At 49.4% G+C, this 24,309-nt stretch overlaps 1 long non-coding RNA gene across 1 annotated transcript in view; it reads right to left on the bottom strand.

Moving 5' to 3' along the window:
- LOC129397319 (uncharacterized) overlaps positions 1-24,309 on the bottom strand; it is a 101,477-nt gene that overhangs the window by 18,242 nt on the left and 58,926 nt on the right. The window contains exon 2 of the long non-coding RNA XR_008624614.1: positions 22,318-22,499. This is a non-coding gene — a long non-coding RNA (uncharacterized LOC129397319). The remainder of the gene's footprint in view (positions 1-22,317; positions 22,500-24,309) is intronic.

Genomic DNA, 24,309 nt, shown 5'->3' with positions numbered 1-24,309 from the left:
CACCCCAGACAGAATGTGAATGAGATGGAGAGGTACCTCTTCCCAGCCTTTAAAGCCTACCTTAGACATTGAAGGGTTAAAAACTCTGGCATGATGACTCCTGCGTGGACATCAGGCTGTGGAAGGTGCAGCCAAGTCATGGCCATTGCCACCCTGGCCACCAGCGGATTTCAGACTGGGCTGCCGGGTGCAGGTGAGGGCATTGGCTCACAGCCCAGTTCCCCAGAGCTTTGCTCTAGGGAAGGGCAGGCCCACCTGTGGGGAGTTCTGAACTGTTCTGTCCCTGGCTACCTGCAAAGAGGTGTGGGAGGGCCGCTGCCCTCTGCCAAGAGCACAGCAAGCCCAGGCTTCAGGACAAACTGCTGACCTTCGTCATGACGCATGGGCCTTCCACTCACATCTCATTAAATCCCCAAAATACGCCTTGCAGGCTGCAGCTGTTATTGTCCCCATTTTTTCCTGATAAGAAAACTAAAGGTGAAAAAGACTCAGTAAATGGACCAAAGTCTCACAGCCAGAAGTTGAATCTAGGCTGAATCCACTCTAAATTTCTCAACCTTCAAGCAGGGGACAACAGCCCTCTCTTCTCGACCTGATTCATAAGCTTCTCTGCTGGGCCCCTCTGCACTTCCAAGTCCAGTGCCCCCTGGATTTTCTGAATTGGACTTGCTAACCTGTGGGCTCCACTTTCTCCTCATGGGACCTTTATTAATTCAACACTTACGTGTTGCAAGCCTGCTTTCTGGATGACACTGTGATAGATTGGCCTTTGAGAAGCTGTGTGGTATGCACGTGTGACAGAGCCCCAGTCCTTGAGCAGCGGGAGATGGAATGAAGGATGACTAGGTAATGACTAAGCTGTGATTCCTATGTGAGCTCATCTGAGCCTGGCAGCCCGTGGGTCAGAGGCAGGTTCAGGCTCTTTTAACCACTCTGGCCATGCTCTGTCCCAGGCAGACAGCTTGACTCCAGAGGACCCACAGCATCCCAGCTGGTGGGGATGGAGAGACCTGTGCAGAAGGGAGGCTTCACTGAGACTGGGACAGTCCAGCATGTCAGCAGCAGTACGGAAGGAGCCAGTGCAGGAGGAGGGTGTGGAACAAGAGCAAGAGGGACCCCAGCGGAGCACATGGAGGGGAAGGAAATGAGCAAGTCCCAGGGCTCCAGAAAGAGCCTGTCCCAGACCCCCACTCACTTAGACCTCTATTCTGGGAGGTGCTAAGTTGTGAAACAGCGACAGTGGGGTGAGCTGAGCCTGGACGTGGGCCCTATTGCATCTGGAAGCTTCCTCCACTGACAGTAGCTCCAGCCGGCCTGCAGATTCTCCCCACTGCAAACCATGCTGCAGGTCCTGCCAGGTGGGAAAGGATCCATTAATAAGCACAGGGGGCTGAGCCAGTCTAGCCCGAAGACTGTGGAATAGGATGTGTGCTCTAAGAAACCACCCAGCCAACACACCCCGGTCTGTCTTCAGAAACTCACTCTATCCGTCGGGGGTCCTAATTTTGTACCACAGTGATGTTTGAAAGCCATTTCTTTTTGCTTTGTGTAAGTTAAGTGTTCCCCTGGGCTGACTGTTCAGTTGGGGTTCATGTGGCTGCGTCCTGCCTCAGGGACCTCCCACAGGGCTGGGCAGAGAATGCAGAATGCCTGGGAAGCAGCTTGGGCTCATGTCAGCCAGACCCAGGCTGGAATCCTGCCTCAGCCCCAGGACCTCAGTCGCAGTCTTTGTTACCTCCATGACAGAGTTCTCATCTGTAAAATGGGATGTTCACATCTAGAAGCCAGGGCTGGGGCTGGGTGAGGGGAGAGAGGTGCCTTGGGCACAAAACTGAAAGCTGCTCTCACATTCTGTGAGGGCAGAGAGTAAGCACCTCTTCAAATTGTATGCCTCTAAATTAGGCACCTTTCTTGCCTCACCCTAGTCCTGACTCTTCCTGTGTCCTCACTGGTTCCTGAAACCCAACCACCTGCCTACTTTCCCCTTAGTGCCCAGAAATCTGGGCTCAAAAGTCCCCACTGGTGTTGGGGGTAATTGCTTAAGGCACCACTTTGCAAATGGAGGGTCTCCAACTACGAATGTAAATGGATGTCAATTCAATGTAGATGGCCATGACCAACATTTAAAAATTGAAATAGACTAGGCCAGCCTGGAGTGGAATAAAAAAAATCAAAGAAGAGATCAGAATGTATCCTGTGTGATTTTAATAAGATGTTTGTTTCCATTCTGTGTGTGTGTGTACAGTGCATGTGTGTGTGTGCGTCCCTGCACACACACTGAGCTGTAATGTAAACTGTATTCCTGACCCGAGCGCATATCCAGGCTGAGGATACACCTGCTCCTCCCCACCTGTTGGTCTCTACCTGCCCTGTCCCTGATCACCCCAACTTGCTTCCAAGCACACAGATGGCTGTCATTCCCAAGGGCAGACACTGCCTCGGGCAGGTCCGTGTACAGGGTTTTATGGGCGCTTTCTTCCTTTGTGGGGGCTAGTGCCCTCAGCAGCCAGCTTCCGGGGATGACAATGACCTACCAGGCCTCACCACAGTCATGGCGTGGGAGGGCCAGACCTATAGGCAAAGCTCACAGTTCCCAAGCAGTCTGGACACGGGCCTGTGGTGGCCCAGGCCCTGGGCGAGGTTCATGGGGACAAGGGGAGGACCCTTTGCCCCACCCCTCCCCTGCCTCTCTGTCTCTGAGGAAATACCTGGAGCTGGCTCAGAAGAACCAACTGCTTCACCGTGCACCTGAAATGATGGTTGAAGCCTTTGCAAGGGAGGAAGGAAATGCCAAAACCTATGAGACATATTGCTGGTCCTGAGATAAGATGGAGCCTCACCATGGCTAGTAATAAAAGCCTGTATATGAAGACATCAAGAGGCTGAAGACAGCCGGGAAAGGGAGTGGATTTTTTGACAACCTCATATGTGAGGCCTTTTCTGTGCTATTTCAAGAGCCCTGCAATATGATTGTATTTCTATCTACAACTGATGAAACTGAAATTGCCCCAAGTTTGTAAGAGTTGGGAACAGGAGTCACACAGACATCCACACACAATGCATTCCTTAATTTATTCCACAAATAAAGACCAAGCAAACAGTGTACCATGTGCTCGGCAGAATGGCAAATATTAGAGAAGGAAGTGCCCTCAAAAAGGTCAGTCTAGTGTGGGAAGATGGACACACCACAGGTAAGCGCATCCAAGTTATCGATGTTCTCCTGACTCAAAATAGAGAGGGCACTGGGTGAGTGGTGAATTCTGCCAGGAGCGGGTGGTTAAGGCAGGGAGGGAGGGTGAGTGGAGGATTCCTTTCTCCATCTGGGTGAGACCTGTTCTGACCAGGAGATGCTGTTTTGAAGACTTGGACCTAGAAAATGTCCTGACTGGGGCCCACATTGGCAAGGGCACCAGAGAACAAAATAACCAGCCCCTAGCTGTGCCACGTGGACAGAGTCCTAGAGGAAGACAGCAGGCAGGAGAAGACAGGAGGCAGCTGTCAAGAGCACAGGGAAGGAACTGTGTTATACCACACAAGGACATCTCTGCTCTCCATCCCCCGGGTCTACAGATGGAGATTGCATTTTCTTTAATATCCCACTCAGAGGACAACCAGTCTCAAGTGTTCTCAAGAGCTCAGCGTTCATTGAGGACTGAAAAAGACCGAGAGCACCTGAGGTCATTATGCAAAGTGAAGTGCGCTACACAAATGTCCATTTGGGCAGTTGTTTTTCAGGACTGATGAGGTCACCCCTTTGGAAAGAGTCCACTCGCTACACTTTCCAACAGACACACCTGCATGGGTCTCCTGTAACCACCAGGTGGTAAACACATGCCACTTCCTTGGACAGGTAAGGGAGGGAGAGCCAGGAGAGGACCCAAGGGTAAGGAGGGCGGGGAACACGGGAGAGGTCACAGTCACTTTCGAGGAGCTGGCGCAGGCTCCGAGGAAGCAGAGATTTCCAGAGCTTTCATTGCGCATACTGCTGAATGGTGACAGATGCAATCTGATTTTTATGCTGAAGTCTCAGCACAGAAAAGAGACAGGACTGCAGGCACTCATTAGAAAGTTTATATCCTTAGTGGGGTGTATGTGTATGTTTGTGTGTGTGTAAACATATTTTAGCTGTTAGAAATACAAACATCTTGCATATTTCATTTGTTTTTCTTCCAACTAAGAAAAGGCTTTCCTTGAGGTTTGTAATCTGTAATCCCCTTGGAAGCCCAGGACAGAATCCGATAGAAGAAACTCGAACAGATTTTACAGGATATCAAATTGGCTTTTCTCGGGAAATGGTTTCTTCCAAGATTACTTTCATTGTGAGAAGGCCTTTTACAAGGCCATTTCTGAACACTGGGTATGACACTTGATTGGGCCTTCCTTTAAAAAGGTCAGGTTTGCTTTAACAATGGCTCACGTCATTACTATGCGTGATAGGAAAATACTGGCCAGTTGACAGACCTAAAGCAGAATGTATTTTTTCAACCATTTGATTAAGACCTTCTAGGGATGGTAACCCAGCAGTGTACATAAATATGGGAATATGGTAGTGATTATAATGTGTGAACAGGGCAGGGAGGTTAATTCTGTTTCATTTTGACACCTGAAGGTATCCAGTGAAATGTCAGCTAAAAATGCCCATATAAAACCATGCTCCTTTCTGCTTCTAGTCGCCAAGATACACGTTTGGTATTAGCTAAAAGGCCAATAAGTGATGGGAAAAAACAGATAACTCAAATCATATTCCATTGTCGATCGTCTGCAGACAGATATCCTAAAAGAAACACCACGGAAAAATTTGGCTCATTCATGGAGTCCTAAATAAAGCTGTTTTGTTACTGGAATACTGAAACAGACCCAAAGGCAACCAAATCCCTTGTTATTAAGCAAAGGAACAGAGAACTCGCCCTTGTCATCTGAGTTCATGAGCCTGGGCCACAAACACACTTATCCAGGTGATTGTGTCTTCCTGGCACCAGAGTCTCTGCCTGAATGTACCCTGGGCTTGAAGCATCATCTTAATACTCTACCATGGACCACTCGAAGGCCTCACTGCATCAGCCCAGGGCTCTGAGAACCCCAGGGATGGGATGTCCGGGGTCCTGTTGCCTGCACACCCACTCTGTCCTTGCATGCTGCTGCCTCTCCTGTACTCACTCCTGGCTCTGAGGCGTGCCCCTCACTGCAGTACAACCAAGTCACCACAGCTTTCCAGGCTCCTCTGTGACTCCCACTCAAACCCCAAGTCCCCATGAGTTACGTTCCAGTAACCAGAGCGCCTGCTGGCCTGAAACGTACATCTGGCCCCAGCCCTGCTGCTTGAGCAGAAGTCCTTCTCTCAGGACTGCTTTGTAAATTCTATGTGCCTGGCCTGCTTGCTGGGCAGTGCCTGCCTTGTAATAGGCCACGAGAAGCCATGACAAAACCACCGACAGTCCCATCACAGGCACAAAATCCTGATTTGACTCTCATAGCCACATCTTCTTCTACTACCCCGGACCAAATCACACACTGCCCTCCCTCCATGAGTTACCCCAAGGACTGATACTCAAGTTCACCCTAGATCAATGGCTCCCCTCACCTTGTCTTTGACACTCCTGTAGTGTTCCCAAGCCCAGCACTGGGCCATCCCCGAGTAGCCAGTTTGCCATCATGACCCCTGGGTTCTGTCTCCTGTGAAGAGTAACTGTTGAGGTCCTGAGCTGACGGGAACCGCCATTACCAGACAGATGAGGAGTGGCACAGTCCATCCAAAAAGTCAACTTCTGTGCACGAACCACCCTGAAACTGAAAGGAGTGGCAGGAGGCCTCATTGTTCGATGACTGGGGAAAGCCACAGCCACATCTCGGTACTGTGCAAAACCCAGGGACTTTAGAATAAGACACTCCTAAATATAACCCTTGGCTCTATCATTTATCAGTCATGTGACCTTAGGCAAGATGTCTGTCTCAATGCCTCAGTTTCCTCATCTGCAAAATGGGAAAATTCTAGCCCTTGAAGGACTGTTGTGGAAATTAAAGGAGATGTCAAACCTATTTATGTTCACTGTAGGTGCTCACCGAATGTTACTCTACTTGCCTTTAATCCCCATTCCAAAACCCAGTCCTCAACCATCTCTCCCTGACCTGCCCAGACACAACTGCCACTCCAGTCCTACACGAGGCTGCATATTCACCTAGAAGGGCATGTCTGTTATAGGAGGTCTTGCAAGCTGCTGGCTTTGGATTCAGCCTGGGTTTACATTGTGGTGTTAGGCCAGGCACAGTGGCTCACACTTGTAATCCCAGCACTTTGGGAGGCCAAGGCGGGTGGATCATTTGGGGCCAGGAGCTCAAAACCAGCCTGGCCAACATGGCAAAACCTTGTCTCTACTAAAAATACAAAAAAATTAGCCAGGTGTGGTGACACACGCCTGTAATCCCAGCTATTTGGTAAGCTAAGGCAGGAGAATTGCTTGAACCTGGGAGGCGGAGGTTTCAGAGAGCTGAGATCATGCCACTGCACTCTAGCCAGGCAACAAAGCGCGACTCTGTCTCAAAAACAAAACAAAACAAAACAAAACAAAAACTGTGGCTTTATTACTTGCAAACTGTCTAGACTTGGTCAAATTGATTCATCTCCCTGCCTGTCCCCTCAATCATAAAATGAAAACAGGACAAGTCACACTTACCACAGATGATTACTTTGAGAAATAAACAAGCTTCTATTGGGAAAGCACTCATGACAATACCCGGCAAATGCCAGCCCCAGCTCATGCCTTCCTTGCCTTCTCTTGTGGCAGCAAGACTCGGGAGGGGATGAGCTTCACAATTGCTTTTGCCCTGCCCTCTGTGACATGCCCAAGGTCAGCAGAAGGAGATGCCAGAGCCCTTGGTTAAGGGCAGGGCCCTGCTCTGCCCTTAACCAGGGGCTGTGTGGGAACCTGCTTCTCTCCTCTCCAAATTGAAGAGGTTAACAGAGTCCCCCAAGGTCACTTCCAACGCTCTATTTACATCCTTCCATCTTCTCGCCATCTCTCCAGAAGGAGACACGGCAGCGGGAGAATGAAGCCATCCCTCGGGCTGGTACCTGTTCCTTTCCTCTCTGTTCCCCATGACACTTGTCCTAGGTCTTTCTGCCCTGACCTGCTCCTAACAGCCTCTGCCACTCAAAGCTCTCTTCCTCGTTTTATAAATAAAATTAAAATAATAACAATAACAACAACAATAGTATTAATAATAACAAGGCTTAGAGGACTGAGGATGGAGACGTGAGTACCCTCCTAGACCTTGAAACTGCAGTGACCCACCCATTTCTCCCTTCTTGAGATTTAACACACACTAAACTTGGGCCAGAGCAGAAGCAGCCCATTAAATATTCCCCCACCCCCCATACACACACACCACACCACAACACAAAGAATATGTTTGCAACAGATATCCCTGGAGATTTTCTTCAAATCATGCCATGCAGAACCCAGATCCACCTGTTACATGCTTTCCATGTGTTTACTTGGGTGTATACAGAGCAACTCAAAGCCAGTTGAAGGGAATTGATTGGCCCCTTCTACCTTCCCAGGCAGGTAGCTGGAACCCATAAGTCTCTCAGGGACTTGGAAAGAGAATTTTACCTGCATATGTAGCCTTAGAAAATGTAATTCAACTGTGCAAATATTTGCTCGGGCTCTCCGTACTTAGAGAAGCATCCCTAAGGATGCTCATTAGAGAGGCCAGCTCAGCAGCTGAGGTGGTCTCGCTCTGGGTTTCTTTCCTGAGCTAGCACTTCACAGTTGCCTGACACTTTGAATTGTGTAAACCATAAAATTAACAACAGCCCCAAAGATCAAAGGCTAAATTAGACGTTGCAAAGCAAGTAAGCAAGTAATAGTACACAGGCCTCATTTTGGGCATGGTAAAGGAATTCCTCAAACTGTACACAGCAATGAAGAGCTGGTTGGATATCTCTCCCCCAACTCCCTGGCAGGAGGCACAAGCTGCCCCCCAAAATTTTGGACAAGAATAAAAGTATTGCAGATACTGACCATTCAAAACTCAAATCTTTAAATGATCTAAAAATAGAATTAGGTGTATTTCTGAGGATTTGGAAAATCTTTTAAATAGAAAATTATGCTCATTTTTAATAATAAAATACTCCAGTGGAAATACAAAAGTTATAATAATAAAGCACATAAAACAATAAATATTTTGACATTCAAAATGGCCAGATTTGAAGAGAAAGCATATGGCGTGTTTACATCTGCCAATTTTCGGTATCCTTCTAGGAGATTTTATGACTGGGAAACACAGTACATTAATAAGCAAATACATTATTAAATTAAGCATGGCTTTGGGTGCTTACACTAAGGAAAAAACACCAGGCAATAAAGTGAGAAATTATTTCACACTAAATAAAACCTTCGGCATACTTTGTAAATCTTTCTCCTGCCCCAGAACCTCCATTCATGCTCCCAGCAACCCATTCCTGATGGCAGAACACGCCAAGCGTTGTGTAATACATGCTGCCGGTGGGAAGATTGATGGGCTGGGGTCTGCTTGGAGCTGAGCTGTTGCTGGGCTCTGCTCATGGCAGGAACGTCACTTACATGCCAGGAGAATCCGATTTGCAGAAAGGAGCCAACCTAAGGGGGTCTGAGCCATGGATTCATTCATCCACCAGCATAAACTATGCCATTCAATGAGTGTGGTAGGGCAATGAGACACAGCCCCCTTGGGATCTTAATGCACTATCAAGCAAATAATGCATATATAAAATTTAAAAAGTAGAAATAAGAAAGTCAAGATAACAATAAAGAATAGTGAGCACTTAAAAATGGAGCCCATTCTCTGTGCCTGCCCAGGGTGGAGTGCTTTGCAAGCGTTAGTCCATGCTAACCCCTCCCCACAAACCCCGGGAGGTGGGAGATTCTCCTCCAGGATCTGTCTGCTATATGAGAAGCTATGAGAGAGTCCAAGGCCCACTTCTAGCAACTTTACAAGCTTCAATTTGCTTCTCAATAGCCCCAGTTCCCTAACTTCCTTTATTTTCGTAGCATATTTTTTGTAAGGTACCTTAAACCACTTTGGAACATATGATAACCTTGTAAGAACTTGTTTACTAAATTTAAGGTGTCTGAACATAAACTATTTACCATTTCCCCTAAACCTGCTGCTTTTCTGGAGTAGGCTATTTTGGTCCCCAGAGCTCAAACACTGTTGTCTTCTTTGCTAAGTCTCTCGTACCTTCCAAGATTTGTCTCCCTACCCTGCCTGATAAAGTACTGGTCACTGTCCATTCCTCCGGCAGCATCTTCCTGGCTCATTCCCTCACTTCCATTCCCACTACTGTCATCCTGGGTAGTACACAGGATGTTACTAACCTGGGATATGGAAATATTCTTCCCATTGGTCCTCTCCTCTTCAGTTTGCTCTCTCTCAACCATTTTATATACTTAGAATTAGTGTGTGCCATAATTAGCTTCCAAAGGCAGAGTTCTCATCACATCATGCTTTTCAAACCTCGTGTGGCAGTTGGTGCATGTCCCATTCATTGATTCATTCATCCATCCACTTACCCACCCATCCATCCACCCACACACTCATCCACCCCTCCACCCATTTACCCGTTCATTATCCATCCACCTACCCACACACACACTCATCCACCCATCCACCCATTCAACTATCCATCATCCATCCAGTCCCCCACCCGCACATCCATCCTCTCACCCATCAGTATATCCACCCATCTGGCCATGCAGAAGCATTATGGAGCCCTTTATCGGTGCCTGCCCAGTGCCAAATGATTAATACACATTAACTCATTATATCACCACTTCCCAAACCTGTGAGGACCATTCTCCCCTCTTGAAGAAAGGGACAGTGATAAATACTTTATCAAGGAAATTGGAGAAATAAAACCCAGAAAGCACAAGTGATTCAGTAAAGGGTTTGAGTTCTGGGGAACTAGAGCTGCCGTTAACCAAATTAGGATAATCCAGAAGAGATGCAGATTTGGGAAAAATGATAATGGGTTTGAGTGGAGGCTTGTTGAACTTAGTCAATAAGGCCTTGTAAAGGTATGCCTAGACTTTGGGGAAAGGCTGGAGTTTAGATATGGGAGCAATTGACATGGTAAAAAGAAGTTGATGTCACAATATCAATGAGACTACCGAGAGAGGGTATGGAAAAAAAGGCATAAAAGATAAGCAGGCAACTTTGGGAGTACCCAAATTTTATGGGTTAAGACCACAAGCCAGCAAACTTTTTCTATCGGGGGTCATCTAGTAAATATTTTAGGCTTTGAGGATCACACAGTCTTTGTTGCCACAAATCAACTCTGTCTTTGGAGCAGGAAAGCAGCCATCAACAATATGTACATGAATGGGTGTAGCTGTGTTCCACTAAAACTTTATTTATAAAACAGATTGTGGCTAGATTTGGGCCAAGGGCCATAGTTTGAGGAGCCCTCATTTAGACGATGGGAAAAGACATCAAGGCCATCTGAAGAGGAACCAAGGAGCCACAGGGGAGGGGAATGAGAAGAAGGCAGGACCACTGTGCACTGAGCACCTCTTCAGGCCAGGGCCCTGTGAGATGTTTTTTGCATCTTCATCTCATATGTTTCTCATTGGCTGTGCCATTTATATAGATGAGTGATAACAGAGAATTATCCAACTACAAAGGTACGTGGGGTCCAGGTTCAAGTCTGGCTGTGTCTTCTGCCTAAGGGACAATAGGACAGTGCACAGAAGTCAGGGTGGAGAGAGACTTAAAAAGGAAAGCTTAGATCGAGTGCTGCAGAGGGGCAGAGAGGAGCAGGAGGATGAGATTCTTCTCATTGGAGGAGACAGAACAAAACAAGCTTTCTCCTTCCACCTAACCCCACCTCCCCAGGTCTTTCCATGGACCTCTGCAGTTCTGGATCATCTGCAACGTGGGCACTTGCAGGACCCCTGGGCAGTGGAACTGGATTTCTTGAGTCCCTTCCATCAGCACTTCTCCTTTGAAAAACTATTTTCATTTTTAGGAACTCCCCTTTCCTCTTTCCTTGCCTCAATTGAGAATCTCATGTTAGGATTACCAAAGCCTACATTCCTTTGCCCTTTTAGAAATCTGCCGTTTTTCAACTCCTAAGAATCTCGCGAGAAAAGACCCCTGTGGATGGCTCAGAGGTAAGGCACTATTAGCCAGGAACATCCATGCTGGGCTAATCCCTGGGGGAGCCTGAGCCACTGGCTCAGATGACGATGTCCTCAGACTTCGGGGACATCAAGCATCCAGGGCAAATATGGGGAGGGGAGCCACCAGCCTGCACGGCAGACACAAGGGCACTGAACACCACCCAAGTCAGCACTTCTTGTGTCACAGGCCCACCCAATGCCACTGCCACCCTCGGAGCCCCTACTGATGGGTTGGTCCATGTGAGGGGGCTGCATCCACCTCTCCCTCAGCCCTGCCTTCCTGCCAGCTCTGTTCCCTCCTCTGACCTCTTTCCCGCCTGCCATTTTGCAACCTTCTGGAGATTTTTATACAATGTCTGCAGTGCTGCAGATCCCCTCCCCAGCTAGAAGCATCCCAATGGTGGAATTGCAGGCACCCAGAGGGGACATCCCTGTGTGTGAGGGACAGAGGCCCCTCCTGCAACGTCCTAGTCACACCGGTCACTCCAGTCAAAACTCTCTTGTGCCACCGGCCAGAGTAGGTCATGTTGGCCCACGGCTGATTCAGGCAAGGCTGCTGCAGCCATCTCAGAAGCCAAGTCCATTGACCTTGACCTAGGAGCAAGTCTCAGAGTAAAGCTCTCTTTTCTCCAAAGTCAGGATGAGAAAAGGGAGGAAGATCCCCTTTGGCCTGGAAGGCTCCTCAGAGTGGAGATCAGCTGGGTCAATGTCCCCACAGAGGGCTGAGGGGCCCAGCCCCCACCCAGGAAGCTGCAGTAGCCCCTGGGAAAGGGCTGGGCAGTGGCCTTAGGTGTGGAGACCACACACTTCAGGGGCTGGGGACATTTATGAACTAGAATCAATGAGACTAACTTCAGGGAATGAGGGAGACAGAGGGCGGCTCCTGACCCAGGTGAGTGAGGCAGGTGAGTTGGTGGCAGCTTTGTCCTTAGTAAAGCCAGGGACAGTTATGGGAGGGGAGCCTGCTGAATACTCAGCACTGGGCCAGGTGCCCCCGCGTCTGAAGGGAAGCTAACACATTCTGTTTCCACATCCTAGGCAGGAACTCCCTACTGGGCAGCCAAGGAGCTCTGCACAGCAGCTAAACCTATACAGGGAGATGGGGGCTTGGAGGTCATTCTGTCTTGCGCTGAGAGCTGACTCATCAGAGAGGACAACCATTCCCCACAGGGGAGACTGTCGAGGAAGAGAGAACAAGCAGACGCGGGTCATGACTCCAGAAAACCTCCACACTGAGGGCTGCAGACAAGGAGAGCTGTCGTCTGTCTGTCTCCTCAAGAACGGATTTCCAGGCTTCCTTGTTCTCCATGCCAACTGCCCCCAAGCAGGAGCTCAGTGACGGTGTGATGAATGAATGAATGAATTTGAGGGGCCTACAAGTAGCTAGCTACCCTTCAACTTTGGGCAGGCAGCTCCAACTCCCTGACTTTTTGTTTGCTTGTCTATAAAATGCAAAGAATCCCACAGGATATAAGAAAGTGATATGTCGCAGATGAGAAGCTGACTCAGTGAGGGTGTCCTGCCTGCTGGTCACCTTTCCTTCCTGGGCCACACTTTCCTCTGCTGTAAACAGAGGCTATGGGACTCTTTGTTGAGGTCTCTTCCCGATGGGATTTCAGGACTCTAAATGCACAAAGGAATCCACAGAGTTGGTGGGGTGCCTGGGCAGTGGGAGGGGACAGAGACCAGGAGGGCAGGAGCTGTACCTCTTTTCCATGAATGCAGTCAGGGTGGTGGGATTCCTGTGTCTCAGCTCAAACCCAAGATAAGAGAAAGCATTCCTCCTTTCCAATCACTGTCATGACTGACAGGTCCTGTAAATCTCCCTCTGCCCAGGTGGAATGCAGACTGTAGACACAAGGCATTCCCCAACACCCACCGCCCTTCAAAACTGACAAGGCTTTCCCCTGCTAATTGAGTCCCATTGGGCAACGCTTCAGCCCTGAAACCCCTTTTCTTCTGAGAGACGCTGGAGAAAGGAATGTCAATGAGGCAAACATGCAGTGTGGTTAACTGAAATCCGCAAGTTTATTTTATGCAATCTAAAGCTAAAAATGTAGAATTGAGATTCCCCGCATCCTGTAGGTAGATCTTATAACCATTTACAGATGAGTGGATTCAAAATTTCAAGGAAAATGTAAGGTCTGTTGTTTCCAGCCATACAGCCAATAAAGGAGGCAGAACACTCCCTTAAAACGTGAACTATAAAAGACAAACAAATAATTCCCTAAGAGTTAGACTATAATATTTACACACGAGGGGCAGGCCTGAGGTGTGTGCAAACTTCACTTTCCAGAAAGTCAGGGCTCCCTCGCCCACACAGCTCTGCCGTCCTTCCCTCTAAGGACAGGATGCACAGGGCAGATGCAGGTGACTTCCCTGAGGAGCCCAGGACACAGGGCCCCAGGGAAAGTGAGTGGCAGGATCTGGGGAGACGGTGTGCCATGCACAGGCATGATGGGGCCAATATCAGTTGCAAGTTCACCACGGACATGGATGTGTTGGGCTGCCCTGGCCTAGTGACATGAAATACAGCAGAAATGTCACAGACAAGGGCTTGAGGCTCAAGTTGACCATGGGCCCGACTGCAGTGTCCCAGCCTAGCACTTGTAAGTTCATGGCTTTAGACTTTGTCTTTTTTTTTTTTTTAATGGAGTCTTGCTTTGTTGCCCAGGCTAAAGTGCAACGGCACGATCTTGGCTCACTGCAACCTCAGCCTCCCAGGTTCGAGCAGATCTCCTGCCTCAGTCTCCTGAGTAGCTGGAATTACAGGCACCTGCCACCTCGCCCAGCTAATTCTTTGTAATTTTTTTTAGTAGAGACGGGGTTTCACTATGTTGGCCAGGCTGGTCTCCAACTCCTGACCTCAAGTGATCCGCCCGCCTCGGCCTCCCAAAGTGCCGGGATTACAGGCGTGAGCCACTGCGCCCAGCCAGACTTGGTGTTTATCTAGGCATCATCTTCCTAATATACGTTCAGTTGGAACAGCCTTCCATCAATATTAGTTTAAAAAAAAAAAAAAACCCTGCATAATTAACCCTTTCATAAGCATCTTCTAAATTCCAATTGGCCTCACCTCTGGGAAATGAATGTGTGGCCAGGCTGTCCGCAAACCCTCACTGTGGCCCTGGCAAGCACCTCCTCTTTATTTGGTGCCATTTCTGAGAGGCTGAAGGTATTTTGCTGCCAGTGATACCCAGAGCTCCACTATACCAGGTCATCTTCCTTTTTTTTTTTTTTTTTACCAGCTTTGCTTGTTACAGCACAGGTCATACATGCTAGGAACAGTCTGCAGTTGAAAGCCATCTCTGAAATTCTCTCCCTGAGCCTGACCTGGTACACAGGAGGACACCACAGCCAGGACAGGACCTGCTCAGGCTCTTCAGTGGTGGACACGAAACAGCTGCATCCCAGGGTCAAGGGCCCGAGGGCCCATGCTTGCCCTGGGTGGGAGAAAACATGACGAGCCTGAGGCAGTGAGAAGGAGGCCACACGCAGGTCGGGGCATGTTGTGCTCTGGGGTTGAGTCAAAAGTGCAGAACCCCAGGGCCCAGACGTGGAATCTGTGGTAGAAATGGATCCCCCTGGGGGCCTTTCAAGCAGCCTGCCCCACGGGGGTGAACCCTCTGGCAGGAGCTGAGCAGGATCAGGAGATGGCCAAGGGGAGGCAGTGCCCACAGCCAAGGAGCCACAGGAGAGAAAGCTAAGGGAGACTGTATTCATTTCCTGTCACTCCTGCAACAATGACCTCAGACAAAGTGGCTTAAAACAACGCTCATGTATTACCCGGTGGTTCTGGGGTTCAGAAGCCTGGAATGGGCCTCAATGGGATAAAGCAAATGTGCTGGCTGGGCTGGTTCCCTCTGGAGGCTCTGGGGGAGAATCTATTTCTTTGCCTTGTCCAGCTTCCAGAAGCCACTTGTGTTCCCTGGTCCGTGGCCCCTTCCTCCATCTTCAAAGCCGGCTACAGTGGCCAAGACCTTCTCACCTGCCTCTCCTTGGTCGCTGTTCCATTATAAGAACACTGGGGATTACATCAGGCCCACCCAGATAGTCTGGGGTAGACTTCCTATTAAAAACTCAGCTGTCCCAGCACTTTGGGAGGCTGAGGCGGATGGGTCATGAGGTCAGGAGATCGAGACCATCCTGGCCAACATGGTGAAACCCCTCTCTACTAAAATAAAAAAAAATTAGCCAGGCGTGGTGGCGGGCGCTTGTAGTCCCAGCTACTCGAGAGGCTGAGGCAGGGGAATCGTTTGAACCCGAGAGGTGGAGATCGCAATGAGCCGAGATTGTGCCACTGCACTCCAGCCTGGGCGACAGAGCAAGACTCCCTCTCAAAAAAAAAAAAAAAAAAAAAAAAGTCAGCTGATTGACACCCTTAGTTCCACTGCCTGCTTGGTTCCCTCTGCCGTGTAACCTCCCATACACAGGTTCCCAGGATTAGGATGCAAACCTCTCTCACACCACAGGGAGCCCCTGAGGACATAAAAAATCAGCCTTAGGGGAGAACTTCGGCTGAGACATCTGCCGGGACCAAAGAGCACAAACCATCTACACCTGAACCATCAAGCAAGAACCTCCACCCCACCTAGGAGAGGAGAGTCAGCCCAGAGGCAGCCATGCCAGGGCCAGCAGGGGACAGGAAGAGACTGGAGGTGAAGGTCAATTTAGAGTTGTGACTTTTAGGTGGACAGTTTTGTTTTTGTTTTTCTTTTACAGAATGGAGACCATGAATTCAAAGTGAACGTAGGATGTTAAATCATTTCAATGAGAGCAGAGAAGTCAGGAGGAAGGCCCGGGCCAAGAGAAAAACCTAGCCCACTGGGTGAGGACGCAGTAGAGGAGATGAAGTGTCTTCTGTGGTTATGTCGTGGCTACATCTCCATGCAGATCGTCCTCTCTGCTCCATCTCCCTTTCCTCCAACTGTGCAGGACACCATTTCCAGGCCTGCACCACCCCAGCTCTCTTCTTATTTGAGATACTGATATAGGCCTGTGGCCCTTCTAAAAGGTGAGGTCAAAAGGCAGCGGTGAGCTGCAGATGCGGGTGGGGGAGCCACAGCCCCAAATCACACTGCCTGGATTCCAAAGCAGCCACAGCACATGGCTGCTTTCCATGAAAAACGTTCCATGCCATTCTCCTTCTTCTTAATTCCAAAGGGAAATAATTTGCCTTATCTGTGAAAGTCTTCAAAAAGACAAGCAAATCTGATATTTAAATAAATCCCTGCAAAGATGTTTTTCTCAGTGTTTTTTATATGAGTAAAAACAGCCTCATCCATCACGTCCTGCAATACATTCAAACCATTAAAATAAGCTTATGTGGAGAGATTATGACACATAAAAGTTCAAGTGACTAAACAATGGGTGTAAAAGTAGTCTAAAAACCATGCACCAACATGCTTCGAATGCCTCAATAAGTCAAAACAAACATCTATTCAGTGGCCACCTTTGGGTGGAGGAATTATATATTATTTTTATTTTCTCTTTTTCCCTTTTCTACATTTCTGAGTTATTATCAATAAATGGGTATTGCTCTTTAATCAGCAAGATAAATATATTTTCTATTTTAAACAATTACACATTCCAGCAACTGTATTTTGGGGATCTGAAAGAAAGAAGGAGTAAGCAAGAGAAGGGGGAGAGGAAGGGAGGGAGGGAGGAAGGGAGAGAAGAAAGCCACTTCTGCAGTCTCAGTGCTTTGGGAGGTCAAAGCAGGAAGATTGATTGAGCCCAGGAGTTCAAGACCGGCTTGGGCAACATAGTGAGACCCTGGCTCTACAAAAAGTTTAAAAATTAGCCTGGCATGGTGGTGCCTGCCTGTGGTCCCAGCTATTCAGGAGGCTGAGGAGAGAGGATCACTTGAGCCCGGGTGGTTGAGGCTGCAGTGAGCCATGATGGTGCCACTGCACACCAACCTGTACAACAGAGCAAGAGCAACACCTTGTCTTGTCTAAAAAAAAAAAAAGAAGAAGAAGACGAGGGAGACAGGGATGGAGGGAGGGAGGGAGGAGATGCCCAGTCCTTGCCCTCAGGGAATCTGCAAGTGGCAACAGGAGTGGACAGGTACATAGCTAGTTGCATTGCACCTGACACGAGTGAGCTCTAAAGGGCTACACAATTGCTTTCTGAGTGTGAAGAATACTTTTACCCAGGTAGAATATCCTATAACTCCCCGGCCCATGAAAATGCACCATGGCATGGGACCTGAGTGGACCGCCCCTTGCCAGTTGCGCTTGCCCCCCAGCAGCGTCTGGGCGGCTTGATTTGCCCTGTGTGCATTTCTGTCAGGAGAACACAGGTCATATTTTGGAGTAAGCAATCATTTGGATTCAAGCCAATTCAAAATGCTCCACCTCAAATCCGTGTTCTGGGGCCCTCTCCACTTGAGAACAAGACATTCTTTTATCCTGGACTCACGACCAGGGGTCCCCCAGCGGAGCATCCTCATCACAGCAATTCCGTGGGCAGGGACAGGGTCCTTTCTGCAGGCACAGCGTCCACCACTGCCCTGTCTCCTGAGTCCCTGCAGGGCCCAGCGAAGAAGGAGTGTGTGCGATGTCTGCAGAGCCACGACAGACCCCGCCTGCGGCGGCAGGAGAAACCCTTTATTGGTAAAAGCAATACAACCCTTATCAAGTTTCGGCTGCTTCCTCCCATGGGAGGGAGGGCAGGGAGAAGCACCAGTTCCTGAGAAATTGGGTGCCTCCTCCACATCCTTCCCACCCCTCCCCACTCCCAACCACCATTTCAGGGCCCTCTCAGCACACACATCGCCCTGGAAACCAGAATAATTCCCCTAACAGCACACTATTCCCACGGCATTCAGGAACTCTCGGTGGAGATGTGTCGGGGACAATTGTGATTGTTTTTACAGATGAGGAAACTAGAAGAGAAAGAGCAAGTGTGTTTGCTGCAGTAAAGAGTCTCCATAATAAGCTGAATTGCCACCGTGCCTCCTTTTAAATGAGCCTGGAAAAGTAAGAACCCAAATTCTCAGGACAGAGAAGTCAGGGGCTTATGGGTCATTTCACAAAAGGAGTCAGCAGCGGCTCCATCTCAGTGGAGCTCTACCCTGATGCTCCTGAAAGGACCAAGCTCAGCCTCCAAGGGAGGGTGGGAGGGGACACACTCCCAGCCCCTGGCCCTCCCATCCTGCAGAACAGGCCAGATAAGGAAGCGGGAGGACGCAGCACACAGCTCCCGAAATTCAGGTCCCACACAAGCCAGCGGGCCGAGGCCAGGGGCAGAGGCAGGGCCCGGGAGTCCCAGATCAACACACAACAGCCCTGATGCCAGAAGACTGGCAATGAGAGAGAAACAAAATGCCACCAGATACCTTTGTATTTATTCTAAGTGCAATTTGCAGACTTAGCTTTGCCACCATAAAACCCCAAAAACAAGGTGGCATATTCTGGGCAAGCTCTGTAATATTTTCTCCTGCAACCTCCCTGGTGACCCACAGGAAGCCATCCTTGCCCAGCAGGGTGTGGCCTGTCTCCTCTGTACCCACCCCCATCCCCAGGGAGGCCCCCTCCCTGCTATCCTCACCAGTTACACTGAGACCCCCAGACCCTCGACTCTGTGAATCCTATTCCAGAATCTTCCATCTGAGTTCTCCATGCTTTCTGCCTTCATCCCAGACACCCACACCTGAAATCTGTCTTTGCCACACACTTCTGGGCAGAGCCTGCAGTGAGCTGGCACCGCACTGGCCTGCCCTGGCTCTGACCCGGCCCCCGCACTGTCCCGCCTTCTGCCCTGACTTCCAGCCCTGCCTGCCACCCTGTGACTGCCAGTTCCTGGTGAGAACGCCCCAGCCGCCTGGGACCCCATCCAAGCACTGACAAGCCCCACGTACCCAGAAAAGGCTGATGGGATGGCTGACTTTCCCCTTCTCCACCTCCTGTCTGGAAACGGCTTCCCATTTAAGCCTGGAGGGAATGGAGGAGCTTCCATGCAGACTGAGGAAGGCAGGTGGGCTGGGGGCTGCTGTGGGGCTGGGGTCTCAGGACGGTCATCAGATAGGCCCCAGGTTCACATCTCAGGACTCCTATCCACCCAGGATGCACAAGTCCCACCTCCTCTTAATCCCCACTGGCATTTGGGACCGGGTCCTGCTTTTGCAAGCAGCTTGGCTTTGCCATCAGTTATTTAAAAGTGGACATTCCAGGTCAAACTTAAAGAGCCAAAAATGCTGCCCTCACATGCACAGATGGATACACACATGCACACACATGGACACATGCTCACACATACACACACACACACATACACAGATGAGGTGTGACAGTGGAGTGCTACATCCACCGGCTCAGGTGTGTTTCAGCCCCTTCCCAATCACCACTATCCTGTCATTCTGGGGGCACAGTGATAAGAAGCGTGTTGTGGTGAGAAGGACAGAAGCAAAGTGGGGTAGATGTGCCCTGGCCACACCTCCAGGGACAGAGGGTGCTGTGTCTTTATCAACAGATCACGACCAGCTCTGCTGGGAGCCAGTTTCTGTGCAGGCTGGGGTCCACTTATGAGCAGGAGGGGTCTGCCCTGTCCTCGTGGCCCCTCCAGGCTCACTGGAGAGGCAGTGACCAAACCCACTACCTGCTATGAAAAAAAGATGGGAGCCAAGTGGTGGAAAACCCAGGGGCATGGAAGCCCCGTCTGGAGGGACTGCTCAGCCTCCACTAAGGAATGAAGCAGAGAAGAGGGCTCCTGCTCGTTGGAGGGAGAGCTGAGGCAGACAGACCACCAGTCTCGTGAGCACAGATCCCAGGGCAGGAAACAGCTGGATGTGGTCAATAATAAAGAGAAAGTCAGCAGGTTCAAAACAGAAAGAGTGAGAAGAGGGGCCCGTGGGATGTTCAGATAAGGGGGCGGGGGCCCAAAGTTACAGGATTTAGCAAGGAGTTGGGATTTTATCTTAATGCAATGCTGAGGTTTTGGAGGGCTTTGGGGAGTGGGGGTAGATAATGGGTTTTGTTGCAAAGCATCACCTGGCTGTCATGAGGGGACAGGATATAGTAGAACGGGGATCCCGGGCACATGGAGAAAGATGGAAGGGCACAAGGTCCATCTGGGCGTGGATGCAGGGTGTGAGGAACAGAGGGGACCACGGTTTGTTCTAAGGCCTCTGGCTGGAGCCACTGAGTGGATGGTAGGCTGAGGAAGACTGCAGGGCAACGTGGGCAGGGAGGCCAAAGCGAATGCCCCACTGCCCTGGGACACGCCCAGAACATAGGAAGAGGAGGATGACACCAAGGCCATTTGCACACAGGAAATTCCAGCACCAGGGGCTCAGTCCGTGATAACTCAGCATGAGCAAGGGAGGCAGGGGTGCGGTTGGTAGGAGGCTGGCCACCCTCGTCCCCGTGGATGTCTGGGTGGAGACTCCAGCGGGAGGCTAGGGCTGGCAGAGGATCTCTCATTCAGAGGGCAGGAGGCCAGGGCTGGCCAGATGCATCTCCTTGGCAGAGACTGCTGCAGGTGAGGACACCCACGGACTTTCTCCTGTCCTGAGGGCTCAAGGTTGGGATCATAATTGACTTAGATTTGGGAGGAGACAGCTCATATCAAGCATTTCAAATACTAAAAGCAAGGATGCAATTTGTTTCCAGAGAATCTTTTACTAGGGGCAGGAACATAGGGCGCAAAGGTATAACTTCCAGAATACCAGAAAAGAGGATCTACCATGTCAAAAATTAACCACTAATAAAAACACACATGCAAGCACAAAACCAGCATTTAATATCTTACCAGAAAGGTTAGACAAAGAGGATTTATTCAAGGAGGAGAAGGGCACTTGGTTCAAAAACTCTTTTCTGGAACTAGGTTTCCTGCAGCCACGGTAGGCAGGCTTCTGGTGTCTTCATCTTACAAGGCACAGAGAGGCAGCTGAAGGAGGGGAGACACCCTGGACTGTCCACCACTCTGACACTCTGACATTCCAGCAGGAATGTACCAGAACAGTGCATCAGCCAGCATTTGCTACAACAGGGTAGTGCCAGGGCAGTGACTGGGCCGCACCAGCCATTTGACTATCGCCATGGGACCAGCCTCATTCAAAGAGTGATAGTGGGGTCCTTCCAGTCACACATGCTTGCTGCTACATGAGGGTCAGATACAGAAGGTCTTTTAATCCTGGTAGAGGAGAAAGGCTTAAAATACAAAAGTCAAGTTGAGGCAAAATAATGGCAAAATACATGAATATTGTTAATCTATTATAATAGCTATTAAATAGTGGATTCCTTCTATGTGCCAGGTTTCATGCTACTAAGTTTACAGAATTTTCTCACTTAATCCTTACAGCAATCCAAAAAAAAGTAGATGCTATGGTCTCCACTTTACAGAGAGCTTAGAGAGTTTGGCCATCACCCTATGTAGAGAAAGAACTGGGGTTGAAACACTTGCTCTTACAGACTCCCTAAACCCCATGCTCTTTACCACCTGGAGGCCACAGCAGTGAGTTATCAGGCCCTGTCCATGCACAGGAAATGACAGCGGATTCTCACAGGGAGGAAGGTCGGAGAGAGCTTGCCTGTTGGGTCTCAAACTGGAAAGGATTCACAGGAAGAAAGATTTGGAAACTGAAGAGGGGCACACAGTGTTTACGTGACACTGGTTTGCCTCTTTCTCCCTAATTTAGACAAGGAGAATGTTTTGGAGATAGACACTCAGAGTTAAATCCCAGCTCTGCCAGTTACTGGCAAGCATGGCCTCAGGGAGGTAGGGTCCCCTCTGCACCTAGGCTCAGCTGCAAGACTGAGGCAGGTGATTGGCCCTGCCCACCTCTCAGGTTAGATTAAGCCCCCAGCACATTGTCCCAGAGCCTTGCACATCTTAGAGGGGGCAGCATGGTTCCTCCTATGACAAGCACCAGCCCAAGCCCCAGGATTTATGAAGTTGCTTTGTTTCGTTTTTGAAGCAGGGCCAACGCAGTGTTATAGGTTCTTGCTTCCCAGGATTGGGCAGATGCGAGTGTCTCTGTAGTGACTTTCTTTTTCTCAAGTCCACGGAGACAAAAGTAAAATTCACTTTCAGAAAAGATCTGTGCCCTCTTTTATTTTCAGTCAATACCAGTAAATCAAAACCATATCATAATATCACCAAAACTCACAGAGTCTTTCACCCACTTATTTCTCTGGCACTGATATTTTCTCACCATGTGTTCACAAAACTTTCCCGAGACTGCACCATCTGCAGGTTTCTGGGGTCTCTGTGTGGAGCTGGTTCTGTTCGCGTGAAGAGCCACAGGATCTGGATTAGAATCTTCTCCCAAATGAGGCAGGAAAATAGGGTCTGGAGGCAGGGAACACAAAGCCGATTCACGCTGACTTCCTAGAACTAAATCAAATGGAAACACATCAGCTATGACAGGAAATACCTTCTCCATTTGCATACAGCGTACACTGAGTCAATGATTTTGTAACTTTATTTCATCCTCTTCATTTACATAGGGTGTGCACCAAGTAACCAATGGAAACCTCTAGAGGGTATTTAAATCCCCAAAAATTCTGTAACAGGGCTCTTGAGCCCCTGCGTTCGGGCCTGCTCCCACCCTGTGGAGTGTACTTTCATTTTCAACAAATCTCTGCCTTTGCTTCTTCATTCTGTCCTTGCTTTGTTTGTGCATTTTGTCCAAATCTTTGTTCAAAACGCCAAGAACCTGGACACCCTCCATCAGTAATCCAACAGTGGGAGCCCTGCTTAGCCCAACTCATCCCAGTCCTTGCCCTGCAGAGTAGGCTTGGGGGGACTGGGCAAGCATCAGGAGCAGGGTGTGCTGCGGGTGCCCCCACCTTAGGACTGCTCCCAGAGGTTGGACAACGGGAGTTGCAGCTCAAAGGACTCTGCTTTCTGAGCTATGAACACAACATAACTAAATTTCTAACTCGCTGGTATCCCACAATGACCCAGGTGGTTTAAAAATTCCTGACTCCCAAATCCCAGGCACTCATGGGGCTCAAAAGTGGAGTTCTGGGAACAAATCTGGAAGCCCCCAAGCCTGTGATTCCTCTGAGCAGTGTCATCCTGTGGGAGTTACAAAGCTTTCTTAGCACCAGAGGAAAGGGGAAGAGAGAGGCAAGATGGCAGAGAGAGAAAGGGAGAGAGAGAGCTGGTGTGGATCTCTCCTTCTGACTCCTCCCTCTGAGCCCGTTTCCCAGTGACACTGGCCCAGGAACCAGGAGATGGGTTTTAATCTCGACCCTGATGCCAGTTGGCTGTGCTCCCTGCCATCTGGTTGTGGGCCCAGCATCTGTAGCCAGGTGCAGGACAGGCAAGGTCCCAGGGGAGGGAACATCCAGCATGAACCTCCAGGAAGTGGACAGCACAGACTGGCCAGCCTCTCTCCCACCCTGGCTCCCTTGCAGCAGCCTGAGCAGCAGTGATCCGAGTCCAGCATGAGGAGAGACTGGAACTTGCATTTTATTTCTATGACTAAGCAGTTTTTGGTTTTACAAAAGAGTGACCTCAGATGGCAAGCAGAAGGACGTGGAGGTGCATCAGCTACTGGCTGTGGGATAGGGTGAGGTTGACAGGTGTGTTGGCAGCACCCAACTGGGCATCTTACACCTGAGGCCGGGGACAGTTAATCATCTCTCCCTGGGTCACACAGTTCCATAGGAGTGGAGGCACAGAAGGGATGCAACGAGCAGGTCCCGACCTCCAAGCTGAGCCCCCACCTCCACTTCACTCTACCTCCAGAAGCATGCTTCATGGTGGCCTTTTGTCCACACAGCAGAGCACAAGTTCCCATACAGGCAGCATCTCTCAGACCCAGAGTCCTGGCTGGCACTTCTTAGTCCCCTCAGCTCAGGGCACAGTGGAGAAAGGAGCTGAAGGTGAAACAAAGTCTTTGCATAAAATAACTCTAGAACCTTTTAGAAATGTTAACGCCACTAAGTTTTCTCGCTATATAGATGTCCCCAGGGGTCAAAGTTCCCATAGGAACATACACATGAGATCTTCACAAGTCCCAGAAAGCTCAGGAAGGAGCCAGTTACTAAGGCCTCCACTACATGGGATCAAACACCAACAAATGCATTGGAAATGGCTTTTGTTTTTAATACATATATTAAATAATCTTCCCAATGATTGTTTTTAGATTTTTTTTTTTTTTTTTTTTTTTGGTTTTGGGATGAGAGATTAGTTA

This window comes from Pan paniscus, chromosome 13 (genome assembly GCF_029289425.2).
Source record: "Pan paniscus chromosome 13, NHGRI_mPanPan1-v2.0_pri, whole genome shotgun sequence".
Lineage (NCBI taxonomy): Eukaryota > Metazoa > Chordata > Mammalia > Primates > Hominidae > Pan > Pan paniscus.
Note: the sequence above shows the minus strand (reverse complement) of the source record. Positions and strands in the feature narration are given on the sequence as shown.